Raw genomic sequence first — 18,734 nt, 5'->3', positions numbered from 1 at the left:
AGAACTCGCACTTCTTTAAACAGTATCAGCACATTTTTCTATCTAACTATACACATAAATCAAAGTCTCTCTCTCTCTCTCTCTCTCTCTCTCTCTCTCTCTCTCTCTCTCTCTCTCTCTCTCTCTGTTATGTTTATCCTTGTTTATGACATTCACATTAAAAAAAACAATAATCATTTCAAGTAAATTTCGTCAAATTTGAAAAGCGTTTACCATTGTAAAGTAATTAGTCTACAATGATGAGTTTTAAACAAAAAGTAAATATGATATAATGTTGCCTTTATCCTGATTTCTGAAAACTATGTTTGATCATCATAATTTATGCATTTTTTTTGTTTCAATGTTGCTTTCAGTAGGTTGTGTCTTTTATCTTTAACCGGGTGTTGAGTATCAAAAATGCTACAAATGACAGCAAGTTTTCTCGATGTTTGTCTTCTATTTAAAAAGTTTGTGACATTTCTTTTTCACACCTAGAGCCAAAATAATTGCACCTGTAGCTTGAGAAAATAAAATCCTAAAAAGGGAGCGTCTGTTTGGCGAAAAAAAATCTTGATTCTTCCATCTTAATTTTTTTTAACACATTAACGTTGAAACATTATCAAAAATTGCTCGTCATATTTTTGCACTTTATAAACATAATCTTATGTAATTAAATAATCATGAAGTCTCTTTATTTTTTTTTTTCAAAACTATTATCTAAATATAGATGTAGACATCCCGATTGCCTGAACGAAAAGTAAGATTAATGTTAGATTATTACTGTCATTTTGTCCACTGGCTACAAGGCAAAGAATTTACACTGCCAAATGGCAAAGCGAAACAAGAAAAACAAAGATTGGACAATCACATCAATGTAAAATCTGACAATCTTAATCCCCTACTACCATTAGAAAGCGAACAGTTGAAGGCAAAAATGACCTGCTGACCAAGATGATAAATACATGTATACACCTGGTTTGATTAAAGAGCTTTTTTGTCTTTCAAGATATTTTATGACATATCTGGGTAGAGGTTATTCATTTTTAAATCTTTTTGTTTTGAATGTGAAAGTTTCCTTGTGGTAGAATGGAGATGGCTACCACCAACCCAGTGATTATTGATCAAAATGGCAAAGTTATTCGGCGTTCAAATCATATTATAGTATCCATATTAGTTCTCATTAGCTTGGAAATTGCATCACATGCGTCAATTCTGTTGTTCCGTTCTTTTTAAAGTGAACACAAACTTACAAAATCGGGATTTTTTTTCTTTTACATTTTTACTTGAAGAGTTCATGATCGTTTCCGTATTTTAGGATCAAAACTTGGGACCAATTAACCGGTTAGGCCAACATCATCCTCTGTTCTGCATGTGCATTGATTGAGTTCAGCACTGAATTACCATCTTAAAACTTTGTATTAGCTTTTATGACTAAAAATAAACCGACGATGCAAAAGATGAATTGAGAATGTTCATAGCTTTCCTTAGCAACATGTAACAGTCTTGCTTGACTCATTGAAATCCAAACTTTATTTTTCATTTCACCACGCCACGACCTTGCAATAACCCTCTTCGAAATATCTATCAAAGGGAACGTGTGCTACTATTTATTTTTCAAATAAAAACAGATTCTTTCTAGCTAGTCTTCCAGTGTTGAATATGGAACACTTTTACACTTTATTTTTTAAATTTTCGTTCTCTTACTATGTAATAAAGAAGTTGTCCAACTATTTTCTTGGATTTCTATGTGTGATTTACAACTTAAGAGAAATAAAAGACTGGCTATCAAAAAATAAAATGAGACAGAGTTATATAAATCAGAGGTTTTATTTTTTGAAATAAAGCTACAATTTCTTTGACACTGTGTATGATTTTCCTGAGCATGGCGTTAATGGGCTTCGAGCATGGGTCCAGTTACATGAAATTAAAAACAAATAGACATGTTTATAGTTTTGCTCCCCCAATAAAGCTCTCTATACTACTATTTTACATCATAAATATAACATTCGGATACTGCATTTATGCTCTATATACTTCTGTCAAACTTTGGACGATGTTCTCAACTGACATTGTAATATAAAATAGTTGTATTTTAAAATGAATGAGTGCGCTGTAAGAAATTGCACAAAATTTCACCCGAGGGTTTAAAAAAATTATCATATTCAAACTTTTGACCGTGTTGTTTCGCTTCTCAAACAGGATGGGTGTATAATAAAACATAATTTTTCTTTGATAAATATTTTAGTTATCATATATAGTTTTTTACCCGACGAGCAGCTAAAAGGTTTTCATCGTGGATTTCAAAGCCTTGGTCCATCAAACATATTTGTGCCTGATACCATGTGAAGAGTCCCATGACCTCTCAGCCCGTTCAACTGAAATAAATAATGTTTCCGTTTAATGATTACATTTCTTCAAAGATTTAAATTAAGGCTATTTCAAGAAAGAAAAAAAAATATTCATATTGGTTCCTGCAAAGAATAAATAAATTTGGAGGAAGATTTTATTCATTGGGTTTTTCAAAGAAGATGAATTAAAAAAAAAAAGTTTTAAAAAATTTGGTTAGTATTGAGGTAGCAATCAGAGATGAGAGAAAGTCAGTGAAAGAAGTTGACCTCAGGAAGTCAGAGGAACAAGGTAGGGGATTAGCTTCTAATGGGTCTGGCCTTTGGTTATTGTCTTAATGGGCTTCTGTTTATTGGGTCCAATGACGGTGCCAAGTTTATGACAAATTTCATCATTAAACAATCACCTCTTATGCTTTGGTCACCACTATTTCTTGCACATGGAAGTTATTTTCTCATTTGTCAGTAGCCACAGTGCAAACCAGCACCACGGCACAAGTCATTCGTGGTTTGGCTGGGCTCCCCATGTTGAAAAATGATCCATGGCGAGCTATGTCGCTGCTTAAAGGTCGACGGCGGAAAACATTCACACTTGCAATGATATTTTCATTCATTTCTACTGGATGGGTCAACGTTTAGATAGTGTTGTATTTTACAGGGTAAGTAACATCTCTAGATATATTTTCGTTGCTGATGCGTTTTCTTTTTTTATTTAACTTTGTCGTATTCTGTTTTACATGCGGCCTCTATGCAAGCTAAAAATAGCCCTTGTATAAGTATATGATTCTAAGTTAAAAAACCGCACCTACTTTATTTTATATATTTAAATATGTTTATGTGAAATTAATGCGGTTACCCCCACCCACCTACAAAGGCAATTAAGTTTTGTTTCAGCAGACAGTGACGTAGCTAAAATGCTTGCCATATTCCATTCAAAATATATGTTTCGTTCAGTGGCATTTTCTGACTCGATCAATAAAAAGTACCCATGTGGAAAAAAATCAGGTTATTGGGCGCTGGGCACAGCATCGATGTGCGCAGAAATCAAGTTCCTATCTGTAAATATATTTTCATGACTCAGTAATCTAACGAAGGAAAGTACACTCTGTCCTATTTCTGAAATATTCAATACATAAAGTGCAAATGAATTTTTTGTATGCAAATAATATAAATGATATTATCACTTTTTTATGTTTCAAATTTGTCTTATCTACCATTGAAGATTATAAAATTTTGAGGTTGTTAAAATAAAGTTTTAAGTAAGTAAAATAAAATGAAATTCTTTATCGCATTTAATACTACCCGAAAGAATTCAAGTTTCTTAATTCAATGGGAAAAGATGATACGCTTCAACAACATCTCACATTTAAATTCCGGAGACATCAAGTATTGAGGCGAGGTGTAACTTGATACTGAGGTCATGTGACCATCATGGCCGCCGAAATAACCAAAATAAACCATTTTCACACTTAATATTGTGATTCAATTTTTGTAAAACTAACCAAAATCAAACGAATGTGATTGCATTTTCATGTTCGCAATTCATAAAACAATATTTCTTCTCTTTCTCTTGGTGTTTTCATATTGATTAAAATCACCAAATCGACCAAAAGGTCGATAATTTAATTTCAAAAACATGAAAAATGAAGTTTATTAGAGCACATTTAAGAAGCAACTTTTAAGCTATATCTCAATCATCAATCGTTACTGAGAGGCAATTGTCACGAACTAAGTTTAAGTTTACATTTAGCATAATGCACGTGGGTTTGATATACCTACCATGTTTGTTTTTGGCAAGGTAAGTGCAATATTCAGAGCTAAGGTATAAAGATATGTAAATGTTATATCAAAATTTTTAATTCTCCACATACACCTTAGCGACAACGGTTTGGGTCTTATCTTAGCATTTCAAACAAAAGTTATCTTTAAAAGCGATATTTACATGCTGGTGATAAGCGGTCAATGTTGTATCATTTACCAAATTATCTTCACGAACTTTTGTTAATATTCCAGATCTAAATAATAAATTACCTCACCTCTGTGTTAAAGTTAATGAAATCTCATTTCATCAGCCACTATACTGCTGTGTTTCATTCTTTTTATTTAGTTTTTATTTCACTCATAAAATCCCGTAAGATGACAAAATAAAAATTGTCTTAAAAAAACCCCCACTTTATTTCAAGTCTATCGCACCTTTCAAAGGGTCTCAAAAATGTTACTTTGTCCCAGCGGGTTTTTTGCCCCGTCTGAGGGATTAGCGCATACAATGAAGCTAACGAAGGGGTGGGATTAGGGGTAACATGTAAACGGTGTCCTTTCTTTGATTAAATATATGTCATACCAGATCATTAATGCGTTTACATAACTGGAGCAGTTTTGTTTGCTCAAGTTTTAAAATACGGTAGCAAGCAAATTTTAAAATTTGTGTGTGTTCGTTTTGGGGTAAATCTTTCAAGGCAAGCTTGTTCAAATTGTTCAGCTTTTCTTTTTTTTTTATAAAGTATTTAAAATTCCACTTTCTCTCTTACGTAAAAACTAATTGAACTTCGAAATGCGTGATAATTTATCTGTTTAAATAGAAAGATGTCTTCAGATGATACTCCAAAGTTACACAATATCATAAATTACTATCAATTTTTCATTTGAATTCCACTTAATCCATTAAATTGCACATGGATTAACCTCGGCAAATATTTCTTCAAATTATCGATATTTATGCATGTTCTTTCACCTTTCTATTCCCTTTGAGTTATAGATTTTTACCCCTTTGAGAGCTATAGATATTGTTCATTTCAAGACCATTATTATTCTTTATAACTTGAAAGTTTTTGTACGCGTAAGTCTCGTATGTTATGTATTAATATTTTTTTTCTCGTTTTATTTGCACGAGTTTTATGTTTAAGACTCATAATGTGAATGGCAGATACAACAGGTCGAATGAAATCGATGGAATTCGGATCGTAAATCAGTTATTCTTGACAATAATTGGCGCAGCAAATCATTTGTACTTTATTGACAAAATCAACAACGTATTCTAAATGTCCAATTTACTCTGTTATAAAGCTTTTCGTTTCGTCAAATTATTCAATAGATTATTTTTCCTGTTACCGTATTTGGATTTATAATTATTTTGTAACTCTAGGAATATTACTGTAATCACAGGCGATTCTCATATCTTTATTATTTTTTTTTTTTTTGCAGATTATTTTTTACGTTCTTTTTTATAACTGAACGTTTTCAGACAAACCTTTAAATGACATATTTTATGATAATATAGAATTATAAAATAAACCTTATTATTCTGTTATAATGATTTCGGTAAAACATTTTGATTTTAATAATGAAAATATTTTCAAAATTGAGAACAATTTAATTTTTATGAATTAATTCCATTTTACAATTTTAAAATCTTTTTTCAAAAATTTGAAAATTTCTAATACTTATAATAATAATGCATAATCAAATCTATTTTAATAAAAAATGTTAAAAAACGGCGTTATATTTCTAAAAATCATAGATTACAGTATTCTCATTTAAAGCTGATTTTGTCTTATTTATCCTGAACAAATATGCAAAATATTTATTTTTTGAAATACACACAGGTCAGTATTTTAGTAAACAAATTGTATATAAAAATTGTATTTGTAATTACCAGTCGGAATATTTTCATTTTCTTTTCCTTTTCTATTTGACGACAGTGAAAAAAAATTCAGTCTGTTATCAACAGGTGTTTCTGCTATTTATTTTCTATTATTAAAGGTGAAAATTTACAAACAATTACACGAAGAAAACTAGGTCTTCGGGTCCTGGATTAGCGTCGCCTTAATTGCAATTGGTTCGTCTATCGCGCCCCGCTAAGGTCGAGGACTGTTGTGATAAATTTTAACCGGAAGAATTTACGGTATTTTTTTCTTTCTCTCTCACCTTTTATCGTTCCATCACGTTGCAACGTCTTCTTAAAATTCAATTTAATTAATCGTTAAAAATTTATTTAAATATTTACTTTTATTTTAATAATCATTTTCAGTTTTAAGTAAGTTATAAATAAATTAAAAGAAAGAAAGCAAAAATATTGAAAATATTAAAAATTTACTCGTTATTTAGCGTCAATTGTGTAATAAAATATTGTGTATTTGACATCTCATTGTGGTTTGAAAAATATTGGATAATTAATGAAACACCAACTACTGTTCAAATAAATCTGAAAACACTTGAGAGCGCCGGTCACAATTATTGATTTATTCTTGCTGAAGTTTCTAACTTTTCAAGATGGCGTCTGGGTGCTAAAAACCCTCTCCGCTTATAGCGTACTAAGAAGAAAATGGCTTTAGCTAATACAACAAAATTACGAAAAAAGATGAATTAAATTATTTTCAAATTTTTACGATAATGAGAAAGAAATTACGATTATTATTTTCCGAGATTTTGCTAATTTTGGAAATGAGAAAAGGGATTATGAATGTTACGGGTAATAATTGAAAGAAAATTATTATCCCTGTATTTTACAAAATTCCGGGATTTTTTCATGACCGGATAGAATTATTCATTATATATAGTTTGACCTTTTTTTTTTGCAAAGAGGAAATGAACCCTCACTTTTGAATTTTTCTATGTTTGCGTTTGTAATTGCTATTTGGATGAATAAATGGTTCGTCTCTTACTCTATCTTTCTACCTTTGATTCTACTTTTAACGCTGAACTTATAGCTGAGTAAATTAAATTAATACACAATTAATACAGTAAACGAAAATTGCAAAATTTGGAACATATTCAGAGCAAAATTCGAGGTTCTATAAGAATGCAAATAACTTTCTTGTTTTTTGTTCGTAGCATTTCTCAATATATTCAAGTCACATAGGTCTGTGTTTCATACATAAATATGCAAATGATTAATGAATGTCTATATGTATAAAAACAAAAATTAAGTTTATCTTCTTTCTGTAATAAAAGTAAACACAAAATCGAGATGTCGATCATCTATTCTTTGTTATGAATTTGAAATTTTAAACTTAACCATGACAAAAGCATCTTTTCCAACCACTTAAAAACTAGCATTTTATTTTTCGTTTAACTTACCCTAGATAAATATTATTTCCGTCCAATTTTATTTCGTCGAAGGGCACAATTTTACAGCCCAAAACAAGACTTTTGTAGACTCTCTATGGCGCAAAACTAACGAGAGATCGGGCCTCCCTACAATGTCATTCGATTCAAAATGGCGGTCTAAGGATTAAAGGGGATCTGAAACTCCGCTGCGCGAACAAAACCAAGTTTGAAGCACAAAACTGGAGTCTTAATGGATTTAGCTCAATTAGCATGATATAACTCCAATGCACGGGACTTTGAAAAAAAGGGTAACTAGTATCATGCCAGACCTATATCTTGCGTATGATCAAAAATTGCTATTGGTTCGTCTTTAAGCCCGGGATAAAGACTTCAGACAACCGTCCTTAAGGCCGAACAAATACTATATTACGACTATTCAACAGCTTCTGAAGGTCTCTGTAAGATATGGGATTTAAGACAGAAGATTTTTTTTTCTTTTTTTGGTGTTAGAAAAACATGGCGATTTAATAAGCAGACATACTTATAGCAATTGAATCGTCTGTTTTCATGGCCAGAGATTTAAAAAGCGGGAAAAGCAACGGTTATCTATAGCCGGTGGATAATAGATTCTAATTGAATCACACCGCGGGGTAAACAGAACAGCGCCGACTCGCGAAATACCCCCTCGTATGGCCCGAATTTCGGTATCGTTGGCGAAGACGCAGACGACTGCCAAAGGTCACGCGGACACGTTCAGATAGAGTTTTACATGTGGAAGGGGAAAGAGGAGACGAGTTTTAATCCAAGAGAAAACAATTTCTAGATAAAACTTTTATGAAACTTTTAAATGAAACACGACCGATTCTCTGCATAGATACCTTCAAGCGAGAACAGCCATGGGGCGAAATTTCTGAAATGTTCTGAGTATAGACCAACAAGGATTTTTTTTTGTATGAACTTGAAAGCAAACACGAAAAGGATGCCTTTTAGAAACTTTCCACTTTAATTACACTCAAATGGTGTTGACATGCTTATTTTTAGGAAATTTTTTTTATAATGTGGACCTGAATAGTTTTTCATAAAATCAAATTTATGATTTAAAAAATATTTTAAACTTAATGCACTTGAAGCTATTTATGATGTGAAAGAAAATATTCGGGTTTTTTTTTAAAATATGTTCCAGGGAATGAATACAATTATCTGATTTATGAAAATCGTACAACGAATAAGAACTTGAAAAGTGGCAACCTTTAATTACAGATTTTGAGATATCCGAAATTTAATCCTACTGTTATACAAGACTCTGTCAACAAGGGAAGAATACGCGCATTTACAGGGGCAGAAGTTACCATTCATCTCTATGATTATGTGTCTTATTCCATTTCAATCCATTTTGTTTATTGCTCAATATATGGGGGTGGTGGCCCGAGTGTATATTGTAAGACTCAATGTTTCTTTATTTACCCTGCTCCAATATATCTTGTCGACTTAATCGAAACTATATGCTTTTTTTTATCTATCTCTCTCTCTCTCTCTCTCATATTTTTCTTTCATTTAAATCATTATTTTTTATACGTACAAATTCCAATGCTCTCAGTAAATAAAAATTCTAATTATATCATAAAAAAACATTTTTGACGAGATAATAAAATTAACTAAGAAGCTGTTAGAATTAAATCATGTTACTGGAGAAAATGGCACTTTATCCCCGAAGTGACAGCTTTTAAGAAACCACTTTTTATAGTTAACGCCTAAAATTATTGGTAATCCTAAAGACGCAGATTGACAGAATTTTTTTTTCTTCTAAAGTAACAGGTATTTTACCCACTTGACGCTAAGTGAGTCGGAGGGCTACGAAATCGATGGCTAATTAGGAATGATATTGTTTGATGGCGCAGACTTTCGCGCCCAAAATCCGCAATCGGATGCATATGGCAAACCTTTTTAGCGACAACAGCGAAACAGCGGGAGTTTACACATATTATCGTAATAATTCGCAGTGTTTATTTATTTGTAAAAAACACAGGAAAACGCGATTTTGAGATAATCTAGAAAAATAAAACAAACCTTGCGCGGAAATGTAAACTTGTTCTGTTTAGTTATTTTAAGTTAAAAAAGTCGACCAAAGCTAGCCACCTCACTGTGTGTGCAGAGACATTTGTTTATCTTCCAAAGCCCCATGGATATTTCCTTTCTTTCTGCACTTGATGAACGCTGGATATATAAATAAAAATATTACAATTTCACGTTTTGAAATGACAGTTAGGAGCAGTTTTTCTTGCACATTTTTATGCAATAAAAGAAATATGCTTCGTTTACAAGGACAAGGAGAGAGAGAGAGAGAGAGAGAGAGAGAGAGAGAGAGAGAGAGAGAGAGAGAGAGATTACATCTACATACATTCAGTCTCAATAATGCATGGTCAATTTGATATCAATTCATAAAGATTATGCAGTCTGCAACTATGTATTAAAAACTTGTTTTCTTTCTCTCTCACCGCTTCAGAAAGAAATACATGTATATATACGGAAAATCGTTGCTTCTCTGCATAAAATAATAACATTATAAAATCTTTTTCTTTTTCTGTACGTGTGCACGTGCATATTTTTTTTTAATAAAAAGGGGGGGGGGTGGTTATATAAATGTGCATCGGTGTATCATATCAAACTATCATAAAATGTGTTTCATGGTGATATTTTCGATTTACAGAAGGCTGTTCAACTCGGTACAACAATTAAGAATTATATTTTCCACTTTAATTCTGTCCATTTTTTCAATATCAGGCAATGATTCCGACATCAGCGGCATGCAATTGAATTCGTCGGTAGGCCCTCGGGCGATCTTCAGAGTTCCAGTGCGGAAAGCCTATAACGCCATCCTTCTCTTCTCTCCGGTAAATATATGTATTTGTCCCCTATGACTCCCTGGTAGCTTTCAGGGAACAGTTATGTTCCTTTATCAGGGCAATCCACATTGAACCCAATGTACCTCCCTTGCATGGGTGGTGGTTTTTTTTATGCCAAGGCCATATTTTTGTCCTAGCGGCCGAGAAGTAACCATATCAGATGTGTTTGCAGAGCATCCTAAACCACAGGGGTATATGCCCGGTTTTCGTTGTGTTTTGGTTACTTTGAAGACACCACTAGGGGGAAATTTGTGAAATAGTATATTTTTATTGCCCAATGATAATGGTCGTAAATAAAACAAATGCGGACAAATAATAGACCCAATCTTTGAATAACCCTCTTCAGAACTCTTATGCGTAGTAGATTTAGTGTGTTTTCTACGTTTCTGAAAAATGTATTTATTCATCGTAAATATTATTTTCCAGCTTAAAAACACCCCTTATATATTCTCTAGTAACACCTAATAAGTAAAATACAGAGTGTATAAAATATTAATAAACTGACAACCCAAGTTTTTTTCCGAATAGTACCTTTGAACAACTATAGGTACACTAAGTCGATTTTAAATTTAACCTTGTGTTCGTCAATTTGATCAAAGAGTGAATTCAATATCTGATGAATATCTTCAATGCAATTAAGATATTTCTATGTGCTTTCTAATTTTATAGAAATGAGAATAGTATTTTAAATTTAGAGAGAGAGAGAGAGAGAGAGAGAGAGAGAGAGAGAGAGAGAGAGAGCACTAGGGAAAAATGAAAAATGTCAAAAAGCACATGTTATATTCATGATCATATTCGAAAGTATTTTTGAGAATCGAACCACAAGAGCGAATGAATGCAATTTTCTCTGTGTTTCTTTTTCTGATTATTCTCTTTTTTTAATCATATAGAGAAGCTTCAAGATATGTTTTACTTATCTTTTTCTATAATCTGATTTCCAACCAAAACATATATGGAACTAGCTCGCTTTACGACCGCCATGAAATTGTATTACTAATTATCATATCGTCATTGTCGAAAAGGCACATCGGTTTACCGAGACACATAAATGCCAATCCTTTATCGCCTTCGAGGAATTATGAACATAAATATAAAAGATATCCCTTCAAAGACTGGACTTTTATACATATTTCATGATATTTCTTTTAGATTTTTAAAAATATTTTTCGACTGTCTCCGCACTGAAGGCGTCTGTCAGCTTCCATTTACTTTTTTTCATTCCATGATTATGGATATTGTAATTTCTAAAGGAAACTGTAGCGTCAGATTCCGAATAAATTTGACTTTCATTTACCTGAGAGGCTATGTTTTAAATGCAAGAGAAAACTGACATTTCTCTCGGGCAGGAAACGGATTCAACGGGAACTGCTTCCTTGACAGTATAATTTTGTTGTTCTGCATTGCAAACAACTTGTTTTAATATTAATGGAGAATGCCTTAGTGCCTAGAAAATATTAGAAAAAAAAACTAACCTCAATTGGGCATTTAAAAAAAAGTGTGGGTTTTGCTTTAATGCTTCTTTTTAAGGTTCTTGTTCTGGTGTATATTAAATAATAAATAGATGGTTATCCGTAATTAAAAAGAAGAAAACTTTTTAATGCAAATTTAGAGTATTTAGTCAAAAACCCCTATGCTCTTGAAATGAATATGAACATGTATATACATAGAAAATGATTAAGACATTTGGCTAGTGTTGTCATCAATTACAACCCCCCCCCCCCCCCCATCCCAGTTTAAAATTCTAGCTTCGAAGTCATGCTGTCAGTGGCATTGTAAAGCGCGGAGTTAAAGTTTCTGATCAAGATCAAATGACTCCTGGAAAACAATGGTAACAAATACAAAATCATTTCAACTGTGTAATTGTCCCAACCCAGTCAACCATCTTTTTTAACCAGTCAGCGTACGTACATTGTAAGCCATTCATTGGCTTGAGAGAAAAAAAGCCCTCCCATAATGACCAAGTACTAAAAGTTCATGTCATATAAATTCTGATTTTTTTTTCAATGATTAAATACCATGGATCCAATATAAAAACTACCATCTCATCCCCCCCCCCCCCCCCGAAAAGCAAGAATTCTTCATTAATTTCAGAGTATCACTTTTGCCTTTACAGTTGATAAAATCTGAGAAAGATTTGAGCATCACTGACTTGTCAATTTATATTTGTTTTTCATACAGTTGTCACGCTTGGCTATGTGACATGGTTCAGCAGTGCACATAGCCACATACTTCCCTCCAGTATTTTGGTCTATCCTGGATGACGTTGCCTAGCTTTTGCCACTTTTCAAAGGCGTTTTTTATTAAATCGTTGGGCCATTGCTTGCACGTAATCGTTAAAATTGACCCCCCTAAATATCCATGGACTTAGATGAGAAGAGAAAACTTACGGAGATTTAATAATATTGATGTTTAACTGTTGAAGAGTATACTCCTCAACTAGTTAGCCATGAGTGTCTATCGTGCTATAACATCTAATGAATCTAAAGCATAGGTACGTATTTGTTTTATTTATATTCTTTAAAAAAAAGGATTTTGACTTTCACGTTTAAATACGTTTATTTTCACTCAACTGAAAAAAGACTGGCTTTTTTGGAAACCAAAGGTCTTGATTTGTGAGTTGGTTTTCTCTGTTTCGCCAAATGCCACTCAAGAAGATGGAAATTGATCGAACGATAAAACGACAGTAAATGGTTTATAACCCGGTAATAATCTTTTTGCCACTGCAAGGTGATGGAATGGTCGGCAAAATCACCAGAAGTTTGAAAGGTGGAAAAATACAGTATCCTAAATACTAACAGTCGGCAAGAAACAAAAAAAAAAATCCAACAACTATCGCGAAAAAAAAACCCTCCGGTTTGACGAAAATTAAGGGTAGCGGACAACGCTGGAGAAAGAAGCCGTAATAAAGCAAATACTTGATTTTGAAAATTAAATTATGCGTTGAGAGACTAGGATGCGTCGTCTTCTGGTTTCTGTCATGGATCAATAAGTCTTCTTTGTTACCCTGTATGGTAACGTTATCTAAAAACGTGTGAAAATAAAAGACAACATATACAAATAAACCAAACAAAAATGCTCTTTTTTAAAAACATAGTTTCCTTTTCATCCATTGATATGGTTTGCGAACTGTTTTCTCGTTACATGACCTTTACCATTGGTTTTCAATGCAGGGGCCCGTGCCTTTTTGTTTTCAAACATTTTTGTGCCATTAATATTGATAGATTTAAATGATATAAAAACCTCCAACATTTGTCTTCATTGTAATAGAAGTTGCTGCCACAATAAGCTTTTTAGCCATTTATACGATTTCCAATGCCACATTTACTTTTTTTTGCAGCAATTAATCGATACGTAATGGTAAAAAAAAAAGAATGTTGTTCAGATCCGACCAGTACTCACAATTCCAGAACATAATAAACCATTGCAAGACTCCAAATGATATTTCCTGATTTAGTGTAGATCCCTAGAGGTGATAAACGCCCCAATGTCTTGGATGCATGTTAGCTTACGGAACACACGGACCAAAAGCCAGCGTTCAACCCGGTGCATTATTTAGCCATATTGTTGTTTATTATCTTTAATTAAGATTTTTGTGGCTTTTATGTTGCCACGTTGATGGAAGACTGATTTTCCACTTACATCATACCACGAAAAAAAAGCAGGGGAAAAAAATTCCAGTTCTAATTTGGACTTTCGATTGCCATCATGTTCTCCGAAAGATTAATTTTCATGGTACATTTGCTGGTGCACCATCTTCGATCTTCTGCTCAAATTCACTGTATAAAGTGCACGGTTGATACAAAGTACCAATATGAACTAGGGTTAACGTTTTCTTTATATTTCATTTGTACTTGAAAAACGGTGTAAAAACAAAAGGGTACCCAGAGACTGTCCCTGACGCCCTACACTGTAGGTGATATGGCAACGCGCCTGTCTACTTAGTTACTCTTTAGAGGACCCTTTTCATCTTCAACCCAATCTACGGAATAAATGTCTTTCATAACGTTCGTTGTTGCCCATTGATTTTCGCTGACTCTTTCGTACGGGAATGTGTCCATCATGTTTGGTTTCCTTTGCTAGTACAGTTTTTATGACGTTTTTATGTCATTTTCACTCAGGCTTGACTGTGGGTATTTTGTCAATATTACTACAATTTTGAAGTTCTGATCTGATTCTTGTTTCTTTTCATAGAGTTTGCTTTGATAGAGGCATAATTGAGTCTCGTTTATTAGCAATATTTTCCGGAAAGTTGACTTTCATAAGTTTCCCCCACTAGTCAGTGCAATTCTGTCACTGGTTGCTTACTTGGACTGGCATTCTAGAGCTCTTTGTGTTATCGGTAGGTAGAATCTGCTACGAGAATATAGTACACTAGCGGAGTCTTCTTATCGACAGCGTCATGAGCACTACGTCATTTCCGGCCAATTACAATATTCTAGTTTTTTTCGCTCTGAATCTTCTGCCAATAACTCAATTTTCTCTTAACGGCTCATAATTTCTTCTAAATATGGTACTTTGGTCCAATATGAATGAGAATAATGAGATATCCTGGAGTAATACCATAAAAACAAAGTTTCTTTTAAGGCAAAGAAATCCTCCTGAAGTGTTTTTACAAGCTTATCTTACTATGGTAGCCGATGATAATTTATATTACATGTAGATGCCTTTTAAGTTATCATCACGGGGATTGGAAAGGCTAAAGAGGGTATGTATGAGGTTTGACACAAGATTAAGTTTTTCTCACTTGCATTCAACACAGATTTATGAAGATTAACAAAAATTACTTAAAGGATAAGGGCCTTTTCTGCTACAACGAGGTGGAAAACTGATGTAGATAGGGAAGGTAATGCAACATGATCCATATCCAGTGTCATTGCCATAATGCGAAAATTACCAGGTATTAAACCCATTATGGGATAAACAGATTATCCTAATCCAGACCCAACAGAGAGAGAATCTAAAGGCATTCTGAACAAAGTAGTAACTTGTGGAAAAGAATCGTGGCCTTAAATGATCTGGTTTTGAGTGGCGCGGAAGAAAACAAAGTTGGTGCCAAGGTGAGAGGCTATATCTTCTGATCAAAATCTACAGTATGAGGGCTGGTAATCAATTAAACATATTCAACACCTTGATTAAATGGGTCTTTCACACTGCATCAAGCACCTTAGAGCCTGCTTTTATAGTCTTTGTACATCTATTCGCCGAGAAAACTCCACGCAAAGACTCTAGGTCTGGACCAAAATGTGAAAGGCTTGTTTCTTCGTTAAGCTGAATGTTGCACACAACCATTTGAAGCGTTAAGTTCATTCACAGTATAATAATTTCTTATTTCAAAAGTCATGTACCGCATCTGGGCTTATGGCTGAACGTCATTTTTCGATAAGTGTGTTACTTTTTTGTCCTATATTCTCATACGGCCTTTTTTAAAAGTACTTTTTAGTTCACTTTCTATACCGTTAAGATGTTTAGATTACTTGGGAAAAATTAATGTTTAGATTAGAGGAAGAAAACGTTTCTCTTAATCCTTTAAATATCACCTGCAGGCTTCTCGAATAAAGAAGGCTAGTTCTATAAACGCTGATATACACGATAAAAAATAAAGTTTGTGTGTAAAATGTGTCTTTTTATCACTTTTCATCACTTATTTTTTTCACTTAAGTAGCGACATAGAGCATTTTAGCCCTAAATGGATTAACTATATGCACTAAACAATATAAGATGTGTCACATATTGCAACACAAGAGGTATCTATTCTCTCGGGCTTCAAAAAATTGACAAAAGGCCCGTTTGCAAGAAATCCATTTTCGAGAAGTCTTTGCTGCAAACACAGTTGGATTGTGAAATCGAGATGAACATTGCCTAAACAAATTTTATGGACTCCTGTTCATTTGAATACTTACCATAATAAAATCTTTGACATCTTCTATTGAAAACTTATGAATTGCCAATGGGGGACAAGTCGTTTTTTAAGCCAGAAACTAATTAATTATACCCTGACAAGAACCCCATGAGAACAGATGAATACAAAGGGAGCTATTCTTGCTTCATTTAATGGTAGATTTTACTTTTTGGGGTTTCTTTCTTTGTCATTGTGTTGTCTAATATTTGGGCAACTTTACTTTTTGGGGATTTTATTTCTTTAAAAAAAAATATACAAAAATATCTGAAAACTTCGTTTATAAAAATGATGTTTGGTTTATTGGACCATTTTAACATTGGTAAAAGTTGAGTATGTCATATGGTTGAAATATCAGCCCCCATTTCAGACTATGACGTTTTTCTGTTGATTTGGACACCTGCTTCATCTGTGGGTGTTTTTTTTTGTAAAGTAAAAATCAGTCAAGAGTTGGTTTGTGAATTGAAAGAAATGTCGTTAAAAATAAAGTGTTTCTCTGCCTCAAGTATACCGCATTCAGTTACATACTTTTGAAATAAAATGAAGAAGAAAACATTCATGATATTTCATTCTTTTCCCCCCAAATTTCTCACACATATATCAGATTTTCCGGCATGATTTATCTTCCTAAACCTCCTGATGTCTTGTTCTTCCTTGGTATGAGATTTTGATAGGGTAAACATAGGGAACCCGCCGACAAATTGTTCATCGAGTGATATGTCGGTAGGGGCCACTTTTCATATTATCCAGTTATTGGCGAATTATTGATTCCGGCAAAAGCTTAACATGCCTTATCGGCCAATTATGAGTGTGGATAGGCCCAAGAATGCACCATCTGAGGAATCGCGTCTGGGTTCATTTTTTTGAATTATTCAGTCTGTGTTTTATTTCACATTAAAATTGCAGGCGGGTGATTAGTCTGTGAGTTGAGTGATGAAAGCAAACACTTAACTTATAAAAATCACTCAATCGGATTAATTGCATAAAGAAGTCTCTTGACACATAATAATTGCGAGTCAAGAATAGAAATTTGAAAACGAAAAAAAAAATTGTCCTTGATGTGGCTTATGACAACCATCCATACTGAGTACACTTAGGTTATTTAACAAGATTTAATCTTGGTGCACCTTGTTGTTTGAAAAGTCATTAGTTAACTGTATCCTAGTCCTGACTAAAATCCCCCAAAGCGCACATTTACTATCATGCATGTTTAACATAGCCAAGCTAACAAACGTTAACTTTCTTTGTTATGTGTCGGTCACGTGTTTTAAAATCTGTTTTAAAATCTTTATGAATGTCAAAAATGATTGCTTCATTTATCTGGCCTTGAAATAATTTAATTATCAACTAGCGTAAAGTTGTCAAATTTGTTAAACAACGACAAGCAAAAATTGAAAACGTATTATATCTATATACTATCATATCTTAGATATTAAAACTCCCACGCCAACCCAAACATTTTAATGAGGCTTGGTAATCAACAAAATAACCCATCTGATTTGCCTTAAACTTTTAAATATGACATTTTTGGGTCATTAATTGTTATTTGGGAAAGAAAAATCCAAATATTTGAATTTAAAATTCAAACATTTTCATATATTTTTTTACAGAGGTTTTTCGTTTAAGGAGGTAAATATAGCTTCAAAATGGCCAAGACCATCAAGCCCTCTTAACTACATATACCATGTCAAAATATTCTGTATACCATTATATATCTTAGTTTTATACAATATATCTAAAATCTCCTAATGATTTTGTTGCATATACTAAGGTAGGAATGTGAACATTATATTCAATTGGTATAAAGAAACTCTTGGTAATCAAACAACTTTTTAAAAAATTCGAAAAAAAAGTGTCTTCACACATTCACACAAAAGAATTCTAAAGTTTGGTTTGTTCACATAAAAAAAAATTACGAATAAATATTTTATTTTGATAAAAAAGAAGAAGATAAATACTATAAACAAGTCTTTATAAACAAAAAATGATATACAACTGGTTATCTTTTCTTATTTAATTCTACACATTTAATTTAACAAATTCCTATACAATGACCCAACCCAACCCCTGTAACCCTTGCAATAAAAACCGCATATGAAAGTGCTTACGTACATATGTTAGCCAAGGTACAATTTATTTAGGAGGGAGAGAGAGAATGCAAAAAACCGCAGAATGTTAGTCAAGAAGTCAACAGATCTTGGGACACCTGAACAAAGTTATTTGGGCAGGTATGTATATCTAACCACTCCCCCTCTTTGTTGAATGTTGAATTGAATAACATATGACAAAATTAACAAGGACTAATGACACTCTGTCGTGATTGAAAACATTTACGAATTTTTTTTTTACTGATAACCAGAGTTACGGGTCATCTCTAGCTAGAATCAAGGGGGCATTGGATTTGACAGTGGGTAGCGAGCTACCCATTGTTCGCCTGTGTTATAATCTGTCGTAGCTAGATTCTGTCATTAACATTTACAAACACTGCCAAAATATCTTACCACAGAGAAGAGCAATCATTGAAAGAAGCCATAAAAAAATAAAGATATTATTTTCTTGAGGGTT

General features: G+C 33.1%; 1 long non-coding RNA gene across 1 annotated transcript; it reads right to left on the bottom strand.

Annotated features, from left to right (window-relative positions):
- Positions 1-1,787: 1,787 nt before the first annotated feature.
- Positions 1,788-7,542, bottom strand: LOC109619878 (uncharacterized). The gene is made up of 2 exons (XR_002200575.3): positions 7,401-7,542; positions 1,788-2,354 (listed from the first exon to the last, which is right to left on the bottom strand). It is a non-coding gene; the product is annotated as an uncharacterized lncRNA (long non-coding RNA).
- Between the last annotated feature and the right edge of the window lie 11,192 nt (positions 7,543-18,734).

The sequence above is a fragment of the Magallana gigas genome, chromosome 7 (genome assembly GCF_963853765.1).
Source record: "Magallana gigas chromosome 7, xbMagGiga1.1, whole genome shotgun sequence".
NCBI lineage: Eukaryota > Metazoa > Mollusca > Bivalvia > Ostreida > Ostreidae > Magallana > Magallana gigas.
This window is presented reverse-complemented; position numbering and strand designations above follow the sequence as displayed.